The 6,423-nt window shown below is 28.5% G+C and overlaps 1 long non-coding RNA gene across 1 annotated transcript; it reads right to left on the minus strand.

Annotated features, from left to right (window-relative positions):
• Positions 1-824: 824 nt before the first annotated feature.
• LOC145953943 (uncharacterized) lies at positions 825-1,678 on the minus strand. The gene is made up of 3 exons (XR_014431160.1): positions 1,664-1,678; positions 1,373-1,528; positions 825-1,280 (listed from the first exon to the last, which is right to left on the minus strand). It is a non-coding gene; the product is annotated as an uncharacterized LOC145953943 (long non-coding RNA).
• Between the last annotated feature and the right edge of the window lie 4,745 nt (positions 1,679-6,423).

The following is a 6,423-nucleotide window of genomic DNA, read 5'->3' on the forward strand; positions in this document are numbered from 1 at the left end:
AATTACCTGCGCCCAAGAATCAATAATACCCGCAGAAACTATGGCTTTCATCCAATACATGATGTAATAGCCACATTCAAACGAGTCTTGTTGCTTATTACACTAAAATGAGAAACAAATAACTATTAATTCCAAAGTCAATAAATTTAAATATTATTGACTGTATGAATTAATTTGCTAACCTTAGGGTATATGAAATGCAATGACTTTGATGATCTGGCTCTTCCACTTAATATATTAGCTCCAGACACGATTCTAATTAATTGAAATAAAAATAAATGTTAGCCAATATATATAATTACAGTGTTAAAACATAATGAAAAAATTTAGTTACCCATGTAATTGGCTTTTAATTTCCTGGCTTGGTTTTCGATGAAGTGAACAAAACCACACCACGGTATATTCCTTAGGAATAGAGGTACCCGACGTAAATTACCTAATTTACGTCGGTCTACGAGAGGTCCGACGTAAATTAGTCTCCACTTATTTACGAAACTGCCACCCGCGTTTTTACAACGTCGGTGTTTGTGGTTTGCGACGTAATTTGGGTGACGTAAATACCCTTTTTTGCACTAGTGAATTTATTCCAATTGTTGGTATGAGCAATGCTAAACCACACAAATCAGAATGCTCCTCTTTCCCTATGATTAGTAAAAGGAATTCTAGAGATCTAGAATGCACAATTGCGTATATGGGCAAAGATTAGATATGCAGGTAAAGATATAAGCAGAAAAAAAAAAGATATCCATGTGCATAGAAAAATCTTCATCATATGACCAAAGAAAAAAAAAGTTCTGTGAATAACGTATACATATAAAAATAATAAAAGTTATTAGTGAATAACATATACATATATATATACCAGGAATAACGTAGACATATATATATATACCAGGATTTGTTCTAATCTGTACAAAGCTACTTCCTAGCATCACTGCACATATAAATGATTCTGCGTCACTCTTAATCTTCGCCAAGTCTTTCTTCCCACCATAGAATTCCTGGAGAAAATAAATAAAAAGGGGTAGAATTTTAATATATATTTCCTTCAATCCAAGGTAAATAAAATAATATATACCAATTTGTCACATTATAGTTTACTGTCAATTTATTAAATATATAATGAACTCCGTTAGTAATGTCTGAGCCCCAACAAATTTGTTATCCCAGCTGAATTCAGACACCGCATGACTCCAACCTTGGTTGCCAATGATGTAGCTCAAGTACTTGCTTTCTCCACTCGCCTTATATAGCCAAGAAGCAGCCCATAGCAATTCATCCTATTTTGTACAGAATACGAATCACGACATTAATTCTACACATATGATACATTAATTTGATACCAACGAAAAAGATTTAGCAGCTTTCTCACCTAATTCTACACAGAGATAGCTTTTTTTACAGGACCTAGTTAACCTTGTCTAAATTTCTCACCTAATCCAACCAACATCTTACCTCCAGCCAACTGCTTTTACATTTTTCAGATTACAAGCATTGTCTTCTATCTCATTGAGTTGGTACTTCAAATCTACATGCAAAAGCGCGCAAAAAATGAAGTGTTGTGCGGTGAGAAAAATTAGGAAAAGGAGAGAAAACGAAAACCCTAACATATGCAGGACGAGAAAAGGAGAGAAATGTCGAGAGAAGTATTACGGTGACTTACTTGAGAAAAAGTGTGTGGTGTGCGGTGTGCGATGTGCGGAGGTTTACGGAGGTGACTTAGTTATGCGGTGTTACGGTGATGAGGAAATCAAAAGATAGTGCGTTTACGTTTACGGAGGTGATGAGGTGTCACTATCTCAAGTAGTACAGTGAAGGAAGAAGGAAATGTGTATTCAAAAATATTTTCAGTTTTTAAATTAATAAAAATAATCATAAATAAGAAAATTTGCAGGAAATACTACTCACAAATAAATAAACTACTTGCGAATTTATATTTAAAACAAAATTTGTAGGAAAATAAAAAAAATTCCTGCAAATTTTTTTAGAAATTTTTATTTGTAACAAAAAATTCATATAATTAATATTTTGTAGTAAACTTTGTAAGAATTTTCTGCAAATTTAAAATTACAAAAATATTTGCAATAATTTATTGGAGATTTATATTTGCAAGAATTTTTGCAACAATTTCTTACAAATATTTTTTCGCATGAAAATCCTTAGGTAAATGACATATTTCTAGTAGTGAATGAAAGACTGTGTTATTTAAATTTTATTATTTGTATTATGATATGCGGGGTAGAGGTGTCACAATAAGTATGTAATAAATAAATACTTATAATTTTATAAATTATATTATCATTATAAATTATAAAAATAAATAATTTAAATTATAAATTTAAATAGAAATAAGTAGATAGTTAATTATAAAAGTAAGTATATATAAATAAAGATTAATCAAATATATTATTATTATTATTATTCGTAATATAAAATTATTATATATTATTATTATAGTACAAGTATGAGATTGTATAGTTGAGGATGACTTAAATAAATTAATTTGTACAAGTTATATTGACAACATGCATATACATTTTGGTAGCTTATCTCATCAGAACTTTACAGTTAAGCGTGCTTGACTTAGAGTAATATAGGGGTGGGTGACCTTCTGGGAAGTTTCCCAGAAATTGTGCAAGTAAGGATAAAACACATAAAAAGTGAAATGTCGTGAAATAGATATCTCTTGAGAGGCCAAAATCCCTCTCAACTTGTGGCGTTAATAAGAGGCACAAATTCTATCACAAATTTGTGACGGATAAATATCCCTCACTAATTTCGTCACAATTTGTGACGGAATTTTATTAATTTATGAACATTTAATATTAGAAATTAGTGACGGAATTTGCGTTGCCTTAATTCCCTTACTAATTTTGACAGACTGAAATTGTCCGTCACTAAATATTTTGTGGCGCCAATTTTTGTGACGAAATCAATTTCATCACTAATTTGTTTTGTGACGGATTTTATAATATTTAGTGACGGATTTTGTTCCCTCTCTAATTTTAATTTTTCTAGTAGTGTCATTTTAAAATATATAAATTATTATTTAAACTTTTAAATTTATAATAAATAATTTAAATTGTATCATAATATTAATTATAAATAGAAATAAGTAGATTGTTAATTATACAAGTATATATATAAATAAAGATTAATTAAATATAATATAATTATTATTATTGGTAATATAATTATTATATAATTTATATATTTTTATAGCGGTCTGGACACACCAAAATGAGAGAGATCCAAAAATAGTATAAGTATGAGATTGTATAGTTGAGGATGACTTAAATTAATTAATTTTTACTACTTATACTGACAACATGCATCTATTTTTCGGTAGCTTATCTCATCAGAATTCCAAAATTAAGCGTGCTTGACATAGAGTAATATAGGAATGGGTGACCTTCTGGGAAGCTTCCCAGAAAATGTGCAGTAAGGACAAAACACGTTGAAAAGTGAAATGTCATGAAATAGCATCTTTTAGAGGCCAAATATGAGGGTTGTTACATTAATAAATTTATTAAAATTAAACTTGATACATTTAAGATCGGTTATTTCGTAACTGATCTTAAAAGCTGAACTTTTAAAATCGGTTATTTAACCGATCTTAAAAGTCTTTTTTCCACTAGTTACAAAATATGGTAGAAAGCGGGACAGATATGAAGGTTCCAGGAGAACACCTGGTATGTAATTGTTAATTTTCTGTTTCTTGTAATTTTTATGGAATTAATCCAAGTATAGATGCTAGGGAATGTCATGAATTTATCTTTACTTGAAATACTATAAACCTTTTGCTGTGTTTTTCCAATTATATAGAATTGACATTTAATATATTATTATATTAAAAACATAATTTTGCAATTAACCTCTGCATTGGGAAAACTAGCTATTCTTATGATCCAGGATTATTGTTTTTGTTATTGCCAACATTTTGATTTTTTTAATTCCTATAATTGAATTTGATGATGGAAGTCTTTGAGAAATACTTTTGTTATATTGTTGAATTGAAATACGTATAAGGTATATATTTTGCATCTAATGTCTGATAGTTCCCTTGTGTATTTGATAATTCATTATAAATGCTGAAAAATGAAAATGAATAATTTTTAATCAAAGTTCTGAACATGTGGGGTTTTCTTCTTTCACACCACAATTATTATGACTACTTTCGAGTTTCAATATGCATGCTATAATGCTATATCATCAACTTATATAATTATTAATTTCATGTGTCCAGGATGAAGTGGCAGATAAGTCTGACTTGGGTGAAGAACACCAGTATGAAATTACTGAAAGCATGCGTTTGGAGATGGAATATGATGCTAACCAAGCATGGTATCAAAATCTAAGTGAAAAAATATATTTATGTGCATGAAAGACTTGATAATGAAGATCAGCCTTATGATGATGAAGAGACTGAATGATGTTACTTACATGGATGGATGACTAGCCTTATAATTTGTTTTATTATTTTTTGAGGGTGAAATCAATACTTTAGTGAGCACATGAGAAATGTCTTCTTGAAGAAGAGGATGTACAAGAGGATTATCAATCCAAAATAATGTATAGTTCTTCTTATTAATATGAGTTGTTTAATATACTATTTGTATTATAATTATAGGTGCGTATTACATATATATGATTTTACAGGATAAAGTAAAATTTAGACAATATTTTAGACAACATTAAAAAAATGTTAAATTTAGTCTAAATTTTTAAATATAGACAACGTTGGGCGTTTATTTAGACACTATTTACAAAATTGTAGCTTAAATTTAGTCTAAATTGTTACCTATATTATCTCATTGACAACCTTAAAAAAATGTTTCCTGATGTCACTAACAACGGTTATAAAAGTGTTACCTATAAAAATAGACTACATTTCTAAAACCGTTCTTTAAAAATTAATAGTGTTGCCTTAAATTAAAAAAAAAATCGTTGCCATTGAAGATCATGAAAATCGTTCTTGAAAGTTTAGGTAACGGTTTTTTGACATCGTGGGCACAGGCTAAAAAACCGTTGCATATTGAAATAGGCAACAGTTGATAAATCCACGCTTGAAAAACCGTTGCCAAACCGTTTCCTAAACTTTTAGGAACGATTTTTTGGTTTTCAACAACATTTTTTTATTGTTGCCATAGATAACAAATGTTGTAGTGTGTTGGGTGCCTTTTTGGCATTGTTTCTAGGTTATATTTTTGTTTCTTTTATTTTTTTTTACTTTCCCTTATATTTGTATTGTCTTTTTGTGGGTCAGGTTTGGTCCCCACCTCTCAATAAACAATAGCACACTTGTGTTATTTTCAACAAAAAAAAAAACTATCATTGTAGCAAAAAATTAATGAAATAAAATATGTAATTAAATTTTAAATTATAATAAAATTTTCCAGCTTTACTAGTATAATAAAATGTGGTGAATTTTTGTAACTAAAACATGACTCATGTTGGGAATATTTTTTAACCGAAATATGTGTGTCTTCAAAAAGGAGTTTGTGGATATTGTGAATGTGCTACACTTAATAGAATTCAGATCTTGATCGTGACTAAGTGCTAAGGTGATGAAAGGATTTTCATTTTCTTTTTATGAACAGTTAATAAATCCAATGTACCACTTAAAAGCTATATATAAATATGTATTATATGTGTTTGGATTTAGCAGCATGTTGTATACTTCTATTTAATATATTTTTTGTTTACTGATTAAAAAAAATCGAAATGTAAGGAAATTTTTTTAACAAAATGTAATACATATGAAAAAAAAAATATATATATATATATATATATATATATATATATATATATATATATATACCGTGCAAATGGTTTCATTATAATAATCGTGGCATGATAATTAAGAAGAGAAAAAAAACATTATTAATAAGGTATTAAAAAAATGAGATATTTAAAAAGGAAGAGTGTTGATCTCTTGGTCCTAGTTACATGAAAGATAGAACTCTTTCGAGTATTTATTTGCTCAATGGTGTTACAATCTAGGCTTTGTCTCATCAAAAATGATTCATAATTAGTTATAATTATGAAGGGATATCTAAAATAATTCAACAACTTCTTTAAGAGGATTGGAAAATACGAGATAGGATACTTTTTCGTTGTCTAGCATTTGGTTTTCATGTATGAAACAGTAGTCAGCTGGGTTTTATTTTCACTAGTAATCTACAAGGAAATCAACTTTAAGAGAAAATGATAGAATTACATCATATCTCAATCACATATTCGTAAGGATGGGTAACTTGTACCTTCATCCTCTTTCATTAATAAAATTTCTTTGCTGTTAAAAAAAAAAAAAAAAAAAAAAGAAAACAAAAGAGTGTTGATCTATCTTTAGTTCTTTACATTTCTTACGTAATAGAATTTCTTCTTCATGTTCCTTTTAGTAGTCTATAAATATGCACTAAC

This window comes from Cajanus cajan, chromosome 1, assembly GCF_000230855.2.
Source record: "Cajanus cajan strain Asha chromosome 1, NIPB_CcT2T_4, whole genome shotgun sequence".
Taxonomy (NCBI): Eukaryota; Viridiplantae; Streptophyta; class Magnoliopsida; order Fabales; family Fabaceae; genus Cajanus; species Cajanus cajan.